This window comes from Benincasa hispida, chromosome 8, assembly GCF_027475165.1.
Source record: "Benincasa hispida cultivar pf3 chromosome 8, pf3_genome.v1.1, whole genome shotgun sequence".
Taxonomy (NCBI): Eukaryota; Viridiplantae; Streptophyta; class Magnoliopsida; order Cucurbitales; family Cucurbitaceae; genus Benincasa; species Benincasa hispida.
Window position 1 is genome coordinate 49859552 of NC_143485.1, and position 18769 is coordinate 49878320.

General features: G+C 32.3%; 1 long non-coding RNA gene across 1 annotated transcript; it reads right to left on the reverse strand.

The window, feature by feature from the left end:
- Positions 1–16319: 16319 nt before the first annotated feature.
- Positions 16320–18540, reverse strand: LOC150034654 (uncharacterized). Its single transcript, XR_016531514.1, has 4 exons — positions 18290–18540; positions 18143–18182; positions 17963–18044; positions 16320–17687 (listed from the first exon to the last, which is right to left on the reverse strand). It is a non-coding gene; the product is annotated as an uncharacterized LOC150034654 (long non-coding RNA).
- Between the last annotated feature and the right edge of the window lie 229 nt (positions 18541–18769).

Below are 18769 nucleotides of genomic sequence, written 5' to 3' on the forward strand. Positions count from 1 at the left end.
GAAGCATGTAGCAACCCGCCGAGAGGTGTGAGTTGTGTGAGTGTGTGAGTAACCTTATTTGCTTAGTGTGAAGCTGCGGCAACGCCTGTCTATAGGCTAACACAATACTTGTCTATGAGTAAAGTCAACAACAACCAATTGCCCGGGAGGGTAAGTGGTTGGTCGCATTAAGCAATGTATGCATTGTTAATTAGAGATGGGAATAATCTTAGGTCAGCAAAGTTCATGCGGTTACCTTGTCCTATGAGCGGATCATTCATCATTTAGGCATACTTGGGAGAGTAGTCTAAAACCCAAATCTAAGACTCGGAAGAGCGAATTGGAACGCATAGGCAAGAATGGAGAACTTAAGGATAAACTTTGTTTGCTATCACACTCGTGTGCGCCCTATGGATAGGATATTGCTTGCGTCCAGGAAGTAGGATAAGGTGTTATGCGGCTATAACGCTCATGCGGCGAGAGCTAGTGAGCGAGTTATAAAGGTCTAGGCAGGCATAGGCTTCCTGGCAGTATCGCAGATACACCACATACGTCTTAGAGTTAGGTTCACGTGTGTGTAGCATGATTGCATGGCTTGCGTTGACTAAGGTTTCCCTTGTGGTCATTCTTAAGGGTTGCAATGAAATCATCTCCACCTTTTATTTATTTTACCATTCTTTTGTTTCATGTCAAGAGTTGTCGTGTCTCTACCTCTCATTCATATTCTCATTGCGTTGACTGTTAGATAGGAGTAGAAGTAGGGCTAACTTAGCAACCTTTCCGTCCATTCTTTTATTTAAACCGCCACATGCACATTATCGCATTCATTTTGCTACAAGTCCCTGTGTTCAACCTCAGATCACCCAAAAAACTCGCGTTCGCGTTATACTTGACGTGAACGCAAGAAAACTTATGACAGGATGCATGGTCATCGTATACATTTATTAACGCATAATCATTCCAACGCATGACCATCAACGCATGACTATCAACGCATACCTTAAGAACATGCAACGCATATCGCGTCCAAGAGACTTTAGTTGTCAAGTATTTGACGTCTAATTTCCCCTCATCAATGCACGATCACATAGGTAGTAACGAAGTGATGAAGCTTGCTAACTACACAATCGTCTAGCGCGCGCCTTCTACTAAACGACGAGCATCGCATGATCCCACGACGATCGCCTACCTCCAGCACCTATGCGATTGTGAAACCAACACTATGCGATATGGTAAACGATTTATTCCATCACTTGGCATTAGCGAAATGATCGTTTAGAAAATACTACACGATCATCTAGAAAAAAATATCTAAACGATCTCTTAGTTAAATCCCAATAATCGTTTACTTGAGGCTACACGACCCGACCAACGCTTGATCTTCTTCTTCGTTGAGAACTGCATCGCCATGTGTCGAAGCTTCTTTATGAACGACTCAACGAACTCAAACTTTTCGAATTACAGACTCGATTGCAAAGTTAATTTTGCCCAAAAACACAGGGGGCTTTACAATTAAAACTTTGTAATACTGAAAGCTTTAACAAAAGGAAATTTAAACCCGAAACATTCATCAAATTCATCCACAAATTTAGAAAACGGTTAACCAAAAATGCAGAAACCCACCGCGACTGAAAATGCGTTCAATTCAGTATGTAATTTGGAATATCGAAGAACCTGGCTTTGATACCAATTGAAGAAAATTGGAAATGAGATTTCCATGAGAAGTGGAACAAGACTATTCTAAATTGCAATCATGAATCAACAAATCACTTACAATTGATTTCAAACAAATGGTTATGCGATTCATATAGAAATTATAGCATGTAAAATACAAAGGAACATAGAGTAAAACTCTACGCACATAGGTAGAAATGTCTCTACGCTCCGTTGCCCGACCACTCGAACAACAACGATCACGAATACTCGATCTACACGACCACCACATAGCACGAACACCGCATGAACACTTCGCACTTGTCCTCAACGATCTCCTCGGTCACGATCTCCTCTGCAACAGCGAACAGCCTCCACTGCACCATGAACGACCTTCAGAAAACCTCGACGGTGTCGAGTTGAGTCTGACACCACCAACAAGGCAACCTTGGTATTCTCGATGTAAGAATCCAAAGGGTGGGCTCTGTTCGGACTTGGCATGAGGTAGACGAACAGAGGAAACAACGATCGCGTACATGACTAGGCAAGTGGGAGATGGCTGAGACCTATCATATAGGTCGATGCCCAATCGTTTAGATAAAGCTATGTGATTGTCTAGCAAAAGCTATGCAATCGTTTAACTCTATCGTCTAGCTCGGTCTGTCGCCTACAGGCTCTATACGATCGTTTAACTTGGGCCAGCAATCGTCTAGTAAAGCTATTGATCGTTTAGTAAACACTGCACGATCGTTTAGCTCGCACCTGCACGATCATTTAGCTCACCCAACCGTCGTTTAGTAAATCTGTATTTACTTGAAGACCCATGAGTTTCTTTGTGCGAGAGAGAAAAACTCAAAACTTTTTTCAATCGTTTGTAAAAAAAAGACTTCTCTTTCAAAATAGGAAACCACCTTCCTTTTAAACTCACGGTTACCATGATCTAATAATCACCCACTACTTTGGTTATTTAAAAGAAAAAGTATTAATTATCCAATAATTAATATTATTATAAATATAAATAATAACTAACTTATTATACTATATTTATAACGTATAGTTTTAATATTTCATCTCATGAAACATATAAACCATAGTTCTTTTTCTATTCCATGGTACTTAATGTAAATCTCATTTACATCAATCCTTCACTAGATGTATCTCATACATCAAACCGATTATATCATATATAATCAAGATACCTCTTGTCAATTTGAACATTTCAAAACAACACTAAGAACTGATCCTCAACAGAATCCAAGCTACCAAGGAGACCTCATGGACCTGTAGCTCCGAAGCCCCAACGGTACGTGAATAACTGACTAAACTCTTTAGTCACCGATCCACCATCTGTTAACTGCTAGGCACTCCACTAAAGACTGATAGCTGAACTCTCTTTACTACAGATATATTATGTGTCCATCTTAACTAATCAGTAGTGCGATAAACCTTCACAGAAAGCTCGTAAGTACAGTTGAACTGTTATGCCCCTGTAGTTACATCTGTCTCCTTAAGTACCACTAATCCCTCTAATGAACATAAGGTATAGTCCTACTATGACTGAGTCTTCTCTTCCAAAGAGAAGCCGTGGCCACTATGTTTAAGCCCCGAAATGAGCCCTTAAGGAAGCAATCTCTCCACTTATCCCTTATTCGGGAAAGAAGTGAATTCCATCTTATGGATTGAGTTCCCAGCTCCCAGATCAGACAAGTCCCTAAAAAGGTAGGCATGTTGAGTTGGCAATCTGGCCACTCTTACCCATACTAATCAAAGGACCACCCTCAAAGGCAGGAGTTCCCAAAACACTCAGGATTAAAGTCGTGTCACCTATGGTCATTTAAGTGAGATGTAAGTCTCTAGTATCAACGGCGTTATATACAAAGTCTTATACAAACTCTTTGTATAGGACAACCTTGCTCTACGTCTCCACATGAATGGTCAGGATCTACCATCTGTAGTAATTTACAACACTTGCAAACCTCTACAAATCTGGCTGTATCCATAGTGTCACTAGGATCAGGTATCCCACCTTAATCCTTATACTACAGATTGATTTAAGTTATCACTTACGGCATGATCCACTTGTATATCCACATACATGCTTAAGTTCACATAAGATAACCAAGGAGCTTTGTTTATTGGATATGAGTAAATGCCATAATTAAATAACACTTATTTTATTCATTGAACAATGTGTATCTTTACAAAACAAAGAGACTCCGGGAGAATTAGGACACCAATCCCAACATCTGTAGCATTCCAATGCTCTTTACTATGTCTACTTGTAAACCTGCAAAGTAGTCCTACAGTATAAGCTATGTCAGGCCTAGTGCAATCGGCAGCATATCTAAGACTGTCTATGATGCTCGCATACTCAGATTGATTAACAGTGTCACCAGTGTTCTTGAACAACTTGACGTTAGGGTCATAAGGAGTACAGGCTGGTTTACACTCAAAGCAATTATATTTCTTTAGAATCTTTTCTATATAGTGAGATTGATCTAAAGAAATTCCCTTTTCAGACCTATTTACTTTTATGCCGAAGATTATACTAGCTTCTCCTAAGTCTTTCATGTCGAAGTTCACACTCAATATTGGTTTTACATCATTTATGACGTGCAAGTTCGATCCAAAGATCAATAAATCATCTATATATAGACACAAGATAGTACAGAAGTTATTATCAAACTTATGGTAGATGCATTTGTCACTTTCATTGACCTTGAAACCTTTAAATAGGATAAGGTGTCAAATTTTTCATGCCATTGTTTAGGAGCTTGTTTTAGTCCATAGAGAGATTTATCTAATTTACACACCTTATTTTCTCGACCATGGACAACAAAACCTTCAGGTTGTTCCATGTAAAACTCTTCTTCAAGTTCACCGTTTAGGAAAGCAGTTTTTACATCCATATGATGTACTACGAGGTTATAAAGGGCAATGAGAGGGAACAAGACACAGATAGAGGTAATTCTAGTGACAGGGGAGAAGGTGTAAAAAAAATCTACGTTTTCTCTCTGTCTAAAGCCCTTCATTACTAACCTAGCTTTAAATTTGTCGACAGTCCCATCAGGTCTAAGTTTCCTCCTTAAAATCCATTTGCACCTTATTGTCTTACATTCTGGGGGTAGTTCTACTAAGTGCTAAGTCCTATTTGACTAAAGTGAGTCTATCTCATCATTTATGGCTTCTTGCCATAGATTGACATCTATTGAGGACAGGGCAGCTCTTAGATCTTTAGGGTCTTCTTCTACATTGTAGGTCAAAAAGTCATTTCCGAAATCTTTGGCGGTTCTAGCCCTTTTGCTTTTTCTAGGTTTTGAGTCAGTTCCCTCTCTAGGGTTAGGATTTCTAACTAGGGTTATACCACTTGAACCAGAGCCCCCACTATTATTTGATTTAAAAGGAAACCTATCTTCAAAGAAGTCAACATCATTTGACTCAATGATCACTTGGTTCACTAGATCATAGAACCCGTAGGCTTTACTATTTAAGGCATAACCTATAAAGACACACTCGTAAGCTCTACTAGCCAACTTTCTCCTTTTTGGGTCAAGAATCCTTACAAAGGATAGATAACCCCATGTTCTAAAGTAGGACAAGTTTGGTTTCTTATTCTTGAGAATTTTGTAAGGTGAATTTTTATTTTTAGATTTCGGGATGCTATTTAGGACATAGCACACGGTAAGGATGATTTCACCCTACCAATAAGATGCACTCCTGAACTAAGTAAAATAGCAACTACTAGCTCAGCTAAAGTTCTATTTTTCCTTTCGACTTTTTCGTTCATTTTAGGAGAATAAGGTGCGGTTATTATTCCATGTGAGTTAAAGAATTCACTAAAACTGCTCGAGTCGTACTCGGTTCCCCTATCACTACGAAATCTTTTAACTTTTCTATTCAACTGATTCTCTATTTCAGAAACAAAAAGTTTGAAGGCATAAAAAACATCACTTTTGTTTTTCAGCAGGTATACAAAAGTAAAATCAGAGCAGTCATCAATAAAAGTAATGAAATATCTTTTATTGTTCCTAGTCAATATGCCATCAAATTACAAACATCAGAATGAATCAAATCTAGAGGCTCAGAATTCCTGAGTACAGATTTATGCGGAATTTTAGTAATTTTATCCTGACTATAATACTTGCATTTATCAAAATCATTCGTGGATAACTTAGGTATCATTTCCAGCCTAATCATGTTACTAATTAAATTATTATTCACATGACTGAGTCTAGCATGCAAAATATTCATAGAACACAACATATACACAAAAGATTTCATTTTATTAAGGTCTAGATTTAATTTGAACATTCTCTCAGTTGCATACCCTTTCCTTACAAATACATTATTTTTGGTAAGGATATATAGGTCTGCCCTTATAGTTTGAGTAAACCCGGCTTTATTTAGGAGATAGCTCGAAACCAAATTCTTTCGTATCTCCGGAGTGTACAGAACGTATTTCAACATGAGGGTCTTCCCAGAGGTAAACTTCAGTTCGACTTCGTCGGTTCCAGCAACTTTCGTGGAATGGTGATCTCCCAACAGAATATTCTTATCCTTAGTTTTAGTATAAGTTTTAAATAGACTAAGGTCGTGACAAACATGGCGCGTCGCGCCAGTGTCTATCCACCACCCTTCATAACCACCAATCACATTTACTTCTGTGATCATGGCGACTAACGGTTCTTCTGTCGGGTTCGCCTGACCAGCAGAACGACACCACTTCCTACAATTCCTAGCCATGTGCCAAGGTTTATTACAATTAAAGCAAAGAAACTATATCGTGTCTCCTGAAGGGAGCTTCTGTTTTTTCTGTTGGTTCTGGTTGCTGGAGCCACAATTCTGACCTTTCCTCTTTGTCCCTTTAGGTTTTCGGTCAGGTTTTACCACGGCAGAGGCTGGTTTCCTGGATACGGCGTTCACCTTCTCCTTCTGGTCCTGCTTCCAGCCTTCCTCCTCGATCCTTAGCCGGGTTATAAGACTCTCCAAGGAAAACTCCTTTGTCTTATGCCTCAAAGTATTCTTAAAATCCTTCCACAAGGGGGAAATTTATCAATAATAACAACAACTTGGAATTGTTCATTTAGAGGCATACCTTCAGTAATTATCTCGTGGGCTATCTTCTGAAGTTCATGGGATTGGGCCTCCATGGATTTGTCATCCGTCATCTAGAACTTGAGATAACGGCTAACCGCATATTTCTTCAACCCGGCCAGCTCGGTGTTATACTTCTTTTGCAGGGCATCCCAGACCTCCTTCACTATATTCATTATAATGTAGTAGTCATACAGATCATCAATCAAACCATTTAAAATGAAATTCTTACATAGAAAGTCTTTCTTCTCCTAGTCAGCAGTTTCTTTTATTTGTTGTTCAGTTGGTTCTTCTAAAGGGACGATCGGCTTAGCGCTGGTACAAGCTTCGACAACTTTCTTGATGGTGAGGAAGAAGAACATCTTTTGCTTCAACCGTTTGAAGTTCGTTCCTTCGAACTAGAATGGATGGTTGAGGTCAGATATCTCATTGTTGCTACTGAGGGCCATTGAAGATGTGGAAACGTCTTAAGATTGTTGGAAATAGCAGGGCCCTTAGAACGACGAACTGTAAGCCATCAAGGCACGACGGTCAAGCGAAGAGCAAAACCTGCAAAACAGAAACCGTGTATCACGAATTACTGAAGGCCTCGCCTTTTATAATTAATCAACAGACCGTTTCAAAATTAATAATAATAAAAAATAAAACAGTATTTCTCATTAAAAATAATCATCACACACACGTGCCTCGCTCGACCAGATGGTGCGTGTGTGGAATGTCCATTGAACCCACATTGATCTATCTCCTCACTCCCTCCAAAACATAATACCCCTTGGAACCCAAACCCAAAACACAAGGTTGAAGTACATAAAAGAGACTTCCAATACTAAATTTTCCAATGTGGGATTCTCCAACTAACAAAGTTGGTTCCCTCTTTGTTTTGAAAGTTAAATTTTCACCCAACATATATACATTAATTTTACAAATATTAATTATATATATTAAAAAAATATAGATGGGTCCCTGTGGAGATCTCCCGATGAGATGATGAGAAATACCTCCCATGAGAACGTGGGATGGGGAATCTCGCCCGCCCTGCCCATTGTCAATCCTAACCCTGTAAACTCAAACTAAAAGGAAAGTGCATGGAAGTAATCTCCATCACCATTAATATATTTTCGACAAATAGTCAACCGTTAGATTACAGCTAAACTTGTGAAGCGAGAAATAACAACCTTTGACAGAGTGATGGCACGTTACTGCCTTATCCTCGAAAAAACATCTTTTCGTTCTTTTAAGTTTTAGATTTGGTATTCATTTGGTCTATTAATTTTCAATATTTATATTTGATTTTTAAGTTTTGAGTTTAATTTTAATTGAGTCTTTCAATTTAAACTATTACAATTTTAACTTTTAAATTTGACTTTGATTCTTAGGTTTCACGATTTATCACTTTTATCTTTTATTTTTCATTAAATACCCTTTATTTTTTATGCCTATTAATTTAGGGTAATTATTTTAAAGGACAAAATTGTTGAAAATATTTTAAAAGATAACAAAATGAATGTCGCACTAATAGACATCTATCAATATCTGACTCTAATAAACAGTGATATTTTGTTATATTTATAAATAAATTCACTCATTTTCTTATATTTGAAAACAATCTATTAGTTAATTTAAAACAAATTAAGGAATCATACTTAATCAAAGTTTCACGATTTTTTATCACTAGTAAAATTAAATCTAAAATTTTATTTCATAATTATTTTAAATTTATTAATATGGATATTTAACACCAATGATTAAAAGTGAGTATTTAATAAAAAAAATTGATATTAAAAGAGTAAATCTTAAAATTGAGGGTCCAAAATTGAAACAGAACTAAAATCTCAACTCTAAAATTGTAACATTTTGAAACTTAAGTACGAAATTGAAACAAACTTTAAGGACCTAATATACAACGTTTTGAAATTAAAGGCTCAATGAAAACTAAACTCAAAAGAAAAAAAAAAGTATTTTTCTCTTTTATTTTTTATTTTAAAAATATTTATTAAGAAGCAAGTTTTTGGTGAGATACTATTTACGACAATAACACTCCAATATAAGAATACTCTTACATAAAAAAAATTCTAAAGTTCATCATTGAGAAAAAATTAATTTCAAATTTGTTAAACAATTATAGAATTTGGCTCTGTAATTTCTTCATAATTACATCAACAAACATAGTCTGTTTGTTGGAGGGAAAAAAAAAAACTCACTTCTAACCTAACAAGTAGAAAATAATTTTTTTAAAAAAAAGAAAAAAAAAACAACAAGAAAATACAAGAATTTATTAGAAAACAATTCATGATGTGAAAAGAAGTTGCATTCACAAAAAGATGATTCTCCCTTGACCTCAATTACAAAATACTCTCTGTTGGAAATTTATTGGTTGACTCTCTATATTTTTTCTAAGGAAGTTTGTGATGGTTTTTGCTCTTATCATAAATGAAGTTTTAACATCTGTCTTAAAAAATTATATATCCTGCAAGATATTTTTCTTTCCTAATCTAGAAATTATATGCGGAATATTTTTCTTTCCTACTCTGAAAAATCTCAACACATGTATATTGCTCGATATGTTTCTTATTTATGACGCAACTTATTTTGACTTTAGAGAAAATATTTTCAGAAAATTCTTTCCTTAATTGGTCACGGTGTTTAAAAAGAGAATAATGACTTTCATTTAGAGCTGCCACATTTTTTCATAGTGAGAATGTGTATTTGTTCTTGGTAGTTAGATTGTGCAATATGTTGTATTGATCTTTGTTCACTGTATTTGTGCTGGGTAAATTCTTTGCTTGAATAGTTCAAGAACTTGAAGAAAACTTCCCCCATAGGGGGAATCTAGGGCATCGCTGAAGAGAAAGGATTCTCAGTCTTAAGGGAGCCTAAGACTTTATTCTCGAGGAGAATTTCTCTTAGGGAGAACCTAGCCTAAGATTCATTAGTTTAGGGAGTTCATTGAAATACAAGGAAGATAATCAAGCGGAGAGAAGTCTCAAACAGTGTCGGAAGCTGACATATTCAACACCAATGTCATCACATTTAGGGTGAACATAAGTATAATCGAGAGGGAGTCTCACTTCTAGGGAGAGATTAGGTGACTTGTGAGTTGGGCTCTACATGTGTCAATGTAGTAGTCGTTGAATTACAGATAAGTACTATGTTGTAATTGTTTTACTCTTTAATATTAGTGGATTATCTTTCCTGAGCACATTGTCCCCTAGGTATAGGTGGTTTATCGCCGAACTAGATTACTAATTCCTGTGTGACTTTACTTTACTTTCTTACAGTTAGTTTTATTTGTTGTTACAGTGCTTGTCTGTGCTTTTTGTTTAACATCCATGTTTCGAGTGACAAGACATCTTATAACTTTTTCACTCTCTAATTCGAGAATACAAAAGAAACATTAACTAAAATTAGCACACCAAAATGAGTGTTTTTCAACTCGGATGATTTAAAACTAAAATCATAAACTCCTTTTACATTATTCAGAATTCATCATTTCCTAACCTTTATGATACGCGATAACGACTTTTCAAATTATCTTGTTATAACTTAACACTATTATCCAAGACTAATTACTTATATTAAAAATATATCAAGATTCATCCCGAACAATTTAAATTTATGGGTGGTTTTTGAATTTTTTTACTTTTCTAATATTTTGTTCTTCAGAATGGGAATGATTGAATGTTCGGCCTTTGTCCAAGATTAAGGAAAACGTCTCAACTGTGGGCCCAAACTTTCAATTGTAAAAATTGGGTTCTCAAACTATTACAAGTGTTAAAATTGGACTCTTAAATTTATTTGTAATAATTAGACTCCAAATAATAAAAACTGAACTCTCAAACTTATACAACTGCTACAATTCTACAATTATGTAAATTTGAGGATCCAATTTTAACACAAGTTCAAAAACTCAATTTTTTACAATTGAAAGATTGAAAATATAATTGCAACTATCACCATAGTTTAGGGGTGATTTTTACCATTTTCCTACCGTTTTAAAATATTTATTATTTACCGTCACATTCATCATTATAATTCTTAAAATAAAATCAAATAAATTCTATTCATACATATGTCTATCTTTTTTTTTTTTTTGGTCAAATAGATACGTCTGTTTTTTTTTAAATAATGTTTAATATTTTGTATAAATCAGGATAATGGGTATAAATCAATCTCAATTCGGTTTGTGAGCCCCACCAGATTACTTTAACTTTTGTTTACATGTCCATTCGTAATAGTAATTAAAAGTGGGCCCACCGTACCATCTATAATGAAATCTTGTAATCTGATTGAGCTTGGGAAGGTCCTCAATCTAATTGCATTTGAATATCAATATTTGTATCTCAATTTCCATCATTTATCATTTGAAAAAAGGAGATACCAGTTTACAGATGGAATTATCCATATCAATTTCGGATGCTTTAACATTTTATAACATCATTTCTTCATCTTATTGATCTATCTGTTACTATGATGAAGTCGATAATGATCAAGATACCGATGATTTTATCTATTTTATTTTGTTTGATCGGTTTAAACGTTGAATTTTTAAATTTTTTTTATAACCACATTCATGCTACAATTATCTATCTATCGCTATAATGTTCAGTCGATAGGAAAAGTTTATTGTATAACATGATTATCCGATTAAGCCTCATGCACATGGATTTACTGATTCATTCATTCTCATGCAATCCTACAAACCAAATATTGATGAACAAAAGAAAGAAAAAATAGCAGACCATGAAAGCAGAAATATTCATTCCTTTGTAGGAAAAAAAGTCCATATGAAATAGAGTTAAATATAGTGGAGAAGATGATAATACAAAAGAGAGTTAATGGGGTCGAGGTTCATCATTCACCAAACAAAATAGAAAAAAAAAACCAAAAAAAGAATATGCAAACCTAACCCCCCGGCCTCACCACAAGAAGAAGAACCCTACTCAGAGTCATGCCGCTTGGTCCTTCTCCGACACGATACTTCCTCCCCACCTCCTCCACCTTCTCTTCCCTTTTTGGTTTTTAGAGCAATTGATAGATATCAGTGATGTTTCGTGAGGGGATGACTGGTTTACACTTGGTTGTGAACCAATGGAATCAGTTCCCACTATCGAAGTGGGAGTTATTTGTGGAGGCAATCCTTCGTGGTGCTCGCATTCCCTTCTACTCCATCCATCGATTCATCGTGTTCACCAATCATTTGAAGGTCTAGCGTGTGGTGAGACAAGTGCCAGTACTGAAGTCGTCTGAACTGTCAGAGTGAGAGTTAATCGAAGATGATTTTCAGTTGATATGAAGTAAAAAATTGAAGTAAAAGTCAAAATATGTTACACTTACATGAGGACGAGCGAACATGATCGATGAAAACTGGAAAAATGAAAATTGGAAGATGAATCATGAGGAAGTAAATAATAGTGAATTAAAATGGTCGATAGATTTTTTGAAATAGGGGAGAATAGTCATGTTCGATGTTGTCAATCAGGAATGGTGTGATGAGGGTAGTTTTGTTATTTTTGTTCCACCTTTGAATTAATGATTTGAAATAAACAGGTTCAATCACAATCATACTGCTTTTGAAAAATTAGATGAGTAAACACCAACAATCACAATCACATTGGTTTACAATTGAGACTCATTTCAATTAATGGTCCAACTAGAATCAACTCAAGTTACACCGTTGTTCATTCCCCCTATGTAAACGTGACTTAACTATACTTTAATTATCTATAAAATTCTTCAATCACCTACCCCGCAGTTTTCTTAAACTTTGTTGAGAATATAAAAATCCAAAAGAGTTATTTTTATTTAACAAAATACTAGAGATAGAGAAATTAGGGGGTTGACTCCTCCGTAACTCCCTCATCACATCTTAACACCAAAATCCAAAAGAGTTATTGAACAAAAAAAAAAAATAAGGAAAATATTATTTGTCCTTATATTTTGAGTATAGTTTCTTTGATCATCAGATTTGAAAATATTACACTTTATTATTGAAGCTTAGTCTAGTTTTTTGTCTGGTCCACAAAATTCATAACGTTATTTTTTTATCCTTAAATTTTGAGTTTGTTTCAATTTGGTCCTTAGAGTTCCAAAATCTACACTTTCCATTTTCACTAAATGCTCATTTTCAATTCCTAGATTAATATCTATTATAATTACAATAGTTTTCACTATTAAAATCAATAAAGAAAAAGTTCACATTGCAATTATTTTTAATTAATAATTGAAAGTTAACGTCACATACTAAAGTGAACATTAGTTAAAACTCAAGGGTATCAGTGTAAAATGTTAAAATAAAATTTATGAATCAAATGAAAACTAATCTCAAGATTGAATGGAAAAAAATGTAACATTCTAAAGTTTGGAAATATATAAAAAATAAATTCAAAATTTATGTAGCATTTTAAAATTTGAGGACTAAAGGAAAGACAAAAAGATTATAACAGTCCTATTAAAATAATGTATAGGAAAAGGTAATATAAACAAACAAATGATTAATTAATGTCTTGTGGAAATGGAAATGTTTGTCAAGATGTTGATAGAAGTATTACTCTTTGAAAGTCAATAATGTACTAAAGAAAAATGAACTCATATGCTAATAATACTAAAGTATATGATGTCCTAAGCAAAAAATTAAGGAAAAAAAAAAAATAAAAATTTGCCTCTTTTTCGTTAAAGGATGAATATATACCACGCCAATGAAATGAGATTTTTGAAAAGGAAAAATTAAATTCCTACAAATTATATACTTGGTAAAAAGTAACTATCTTATAATTTAAATTTGGAGTAAAATTTAGTATTCGTTTTTATCTTTATATATTCACTTTAATTATGTAAAAAAATGCGCAGAAGGAAAATTTCAATTGTTGCATATATATATATATATATAATTAAAAGAATATATATTTTAAAATTATATATTATCCATGAACTTAAATAGACGTGACAAATAGTAATTAAATATATGGATGAAATATGTATTATGATAGAGCCAAAATTTTTCTCCATGAGCTTGGACTATTTTTCTTGAAGCTATACAACTTATTCTTATTAAAGGATAACTTTCTTTAATCGTTTTCAGACCTTATAGACAACAAAAAGGGTCAGTACGAAAATTTCGTGATACTTTAAATAGACTTTTCGGATATTATTATTTTTTCAGTAGACTATTCTAATACTAATTTCAATAATTGTATAAGAGGATTATAAAAAAATAATAAAAATAATTGAATATTGGGAAAAGAATGTTTATTTCTGCAATATAAATATTTGTATAGATTAATCATATAAAAATTATTAATACCCATGATATGAACAACTGTATTTCATAATTAAATATCACAAAGAATAAATTTTTGAAGTTAAATTTAAAAGATAAAAGAAAAAATTGTTAATTTTATTTAAAAGAGACCGCTGCAAATATAACAGATTAAAATATTACCAGATATAATAAATATGAGTATATCACTAATTGACTTTGCTATATTTAAAATTTTTTAAAAATATTGTTTGCCTTTGATTATTACTCTTAAAAATGTATCGATTATCATTACATTATTTAAAAATATGCTAATGTATGTTTTTGTCTCATAAAAAGCACACTAATGTATGTTTTAGTCTATTGTTTGTCTCAATTTCGTGTCTTTTATTTAAAGAAATCTAATGTAACTCCATAAATTTTAATATTTTTCGGTTATATTCTCGTATGCTCCCATCATCAGATTTTTTCTAAAATAATGTTATTAACAGGGTCCATGATTTTCCAACCACATGTCAAGTGAAGATTTAAGGCTAAATCATCAATGAGATTTGATCAGAACATTAATGTTTGACCATTTAAAAGAATAAAAAGAAATAAATGAAAGAGACATGTTTGACCATTTTTTTTAAACAAAATGTTTGACCATTAAATATTAGGATTATTTTTGTTGTTATAGAATTTGAAAATATTGATTTCTATATTCTATAACTAATGACATTATATATACCAATTAAATTTAAAATCTATTTATGAGCTTTTTTTTTGACAATATCTACTTATGCATTTTTTTTAGAAAATTCATGAATTATGAATTAAAAACAAACATTACATTTGACTCAAATTTAATTTTAGGATTTTTGAAAAAAAGTAATGTTATTTTAATATTTATTGATAAAAATAGAGTTGGTTTGAAAGTATTGAAGAGTTGGTTTTAATATTTATAGATTTTGAAAGCAAATCCTTCCATTTTTATTTAAAATAAATAAATTGCTACAATTAACATGAAATCGAGTTTTTTTTTTTTTTTTTTTTTTAAGTGAGAACCTGAATATATTTTACATTACCAATTTTTTCGGATGAAGCAAATTTAATTTACCGACCTGAATACAAATTGAATCTTTTGTATATTCCAAAATTTCAACTCAAGATTTTTTCATTAAAAAGAGATATATATATATACCTTTCAAAATTTCATTTAAGAGATATATATATATACCTTTCAAAATTTCATTTAATGCAGAAATTATATAATAGTGACATGTAATTAATTCAAAATTTTCTCGAATTTTTTTATATGATAACTTATTAATATGGAAAATTGTGAAAATAATTATAAAAAATAAAAATATGGAAATCATGACCTCATCCACGAGTTTGGTCTCGAATATTTTTATTGAAAACTTATTAATATGGAAAATTGTGAAAATAATTAAAAAATAAAAATGAAAATCATTAACCTCGCCTACGAGTTTGGTTTTCATTGGCCAAGTCATACGCTGACATGGAGGCCACAACAATAATCGTGTAACAATACACGATTTTGCTATCCTATTTTTCTCAATACTTTTCTCTTCCACCTTAGTGTTTTGTAATTTTTTTTCCTATATACACTATTTTTGTTATTACTTTAAAAAATTACTTTTTTTTTTTTTTTTAACTTAATCCCAGTCATCGTTAATGAAAAAATTAGTTTAGTGAATTAAAAGAATTAAAAAAAAGTAACACACGTGAAGAGAATAAATTACGACATTCATTATAAAAATAGTTGCCAAAATGTAGTAAACACACCACCTCCACTATGTTCTAAATAATTCCCTCAAGCAAAAGTAGATACATCCACTACTACAAAAACAATAATAGTTAATATTTTTCACAGTCAAGTATTAGTATTATTTAATATTTTTTAAAACGTCAAGTAAGCCTGTATCCAGAACAAGAGAAATTTTTTGACTGTCTAAAAGCATTAAGTTATAATTTACTTGATATGTTTAACTGTCAAATATATGAGGTCTGTTGACTTATTTTAAGTGTCAAATATCTAAATTCCTGACATTAATTATTGATTAAGTTTTTTCATAACTTGATAGTTTTTACTTATCAAATGTAATTTCTTCTTAACACCCAAAAACTGACAACATAACAAATACTTGATATATTTTGCTTGTCAAACTTTTTTTTTCCTTTTAATTTGTGTACTATTAGAAATTACCTATATAATTTCCTATTTTGAAGTCCAACAATGGTATTGAGGATGATCATTTTATTAACCATGTAAACAAATAGCACATATATTGAACTTTTTAAACTTCTTCAATCAATCAAAATTTTCCACCAACATGATCATTTTATTAACCAAGTAAACAAATAGCACATATGTTGAACTTTTTAAACTTCTTCAATCAATCAAAATTTTCCACCAACCTAGCTAACAAAGTGCATATATATCCTTGAACATAGTTGTCATACATATACTTACAACCATAAAATGTTTACAAAATTCATAACAAAGTCCATACATGAACAATCTAATTTGTAAGATATATAGAAAGACTATCAATCCAACCATATGAACAATTTCATAAAGAATGTTCAATCTCAATATAAACTAAAATCCCAAAAGAACAAACCCAAATATCTATAATTCCAAAAATTACACCATATATATCCAAGTACCCCATATGATCAACACAAATGTTTCCAAAATTACCCTATAACATTCTACCATATATCCAATATCAACAATATATGCTTAATTCATATTTTCAAAAAAATTGATTGTCAATATCCAAAAAATGTAGATTGTCACCATCACATCTAGGAACAAAAAAATTCAACTAGACTCACACCTCATCCAACTCAAATTGACTATACGAGTCCCTTATATCAATCCAATATAAAGCCCAAATATTGAAGTTAATACTTGTTTTGTTAAATAATGTTATATATTTGAACTATTGAGAATAATGCAAATAGCTATTAATTAACAACGTATAGAATCTGTGACTACTTTGCTCTTTTTAGTGATAATATCTCTCATATATCTCATCACATAGTATCCACATTCATTGGTTCTAACTTGTAAAGGACACTGCAATAATACATAGACGAAAATAATCTATGTTGCATACACACTTTGTATAACCAACATATATATAATTTAATTAACAAATAAATATGTTTATACTTGCCTTTACGATTTTCTATAATGTTTGTTTTCGACCTTTTTGAATATTTTTCTGGGATTGAAAAATCGCAATAGCTCTAATGCCAAGAAACAAGAACAAAACAGTAAAATAAAATAAACTTTAAAATGATGAAAAACATCATAAGACAAAATGTTAACTTGAAAAGCATCACAGAACAAGAAGTTAACTTACATATTTGATATATGCTCGAGATGTTGTTCGTAATGAATCAAGATAATAGATGACATCATCATATGCATTTGTAGCCAGTAATGCTCAATAACCACTAAATAAAATACAAGTAGTATATGTGTACTATAATGCAAGAACTTTTAATGAATTGATTAGTTGAAACTTTATTTACCTTGGATTAAAAAGAGCAAAACGATTTGGTTTTGTTGTGAAGCCATTAATCTGCTGCATAAGTTTCTGGCACTAATTTTTTGAGTGGTTTGTTCAGCAAATATATGGAAGAGGTCAATAAATATGTACTTTGAACTTCTATCGAGTGCAAGTACCTAGAAAAAAACATAAGTTTCAAGCAAAAATACAACTAGCAAAATTTTCGACTCCAACCTCTATGTAATGACATTGTACAATTCGCTCCACAATATTGGGAAACTAAAAAGAAGTGTCACCATTAAAGTTTATTAATCATGTTAATTTCATAAATAAACCAAACTTTTAATGCCTTCACATACACAAGCCATGGATTATATTTCTTTTTAAGAAAAAACTACAGTAGAATAGTTGAAATAATTTGATATTTTAGAACAAAAAATGCATTGTTAACCTCGTAAGGGCAAGCAAGTAGTTTACTTAAACTGATAACTTGTTCCCAGAGCAAAATTTCCAAACCATCAATTTTGTTCCTGCTACAACCACAAAATTAATAAGATCCAATTTATAGATCATAAATTTTATGTTACCTTTGGAGGTGGAGTATAGTATATATATGATAATAAAAACTCACCCAAAGCAAGGTAAAAGACCATAGTTAAGTCGTAACTTGCCTGCAAAAGGACAAGACAAAAGTTCACAGTAGAATCAAGAATTGATTGACATATCCATGAACAAAAAATTGCAGCAGAATCTTAACTGATACACAAATTATACTTACTTTTATGTTTCAATTCAATGACCTTATAACTAGTTCCCAACTATGAGAACAACTCCTTGCACTTGTGCAAGACTCATAATAAATCTTTCTGCCATATGAAACAAACAGTTAATAAAAGAAGCTTCAGTTACCATCAATCCACAAAATTAGAATAAAACAACAATGTCAAACAAAACAAGTTAGTTCCCAACTTCCAAATACAATTCCAGACAAATCGATAGCTGGAAGCAGGTTATAATATGGGAAAAGACCAAGAGACAACCAAGCAGAAAAGTCTAACAAGTAATCAAAAGAAAACATATAGGAAAGGAAGGATGTATATACATTTTTCAACAATATGCTAAACAAGGATTCATTGCCGTTCTGATTGCTTTAATGGTCTTGAAACTCTATTGTTTGAAGCAAAAGCTTTGTACTAAAATTCCAAGTTCTAAACTATTCTTTCATGCACCAACATTGAGGCAGGATAAAGGTGTAAAA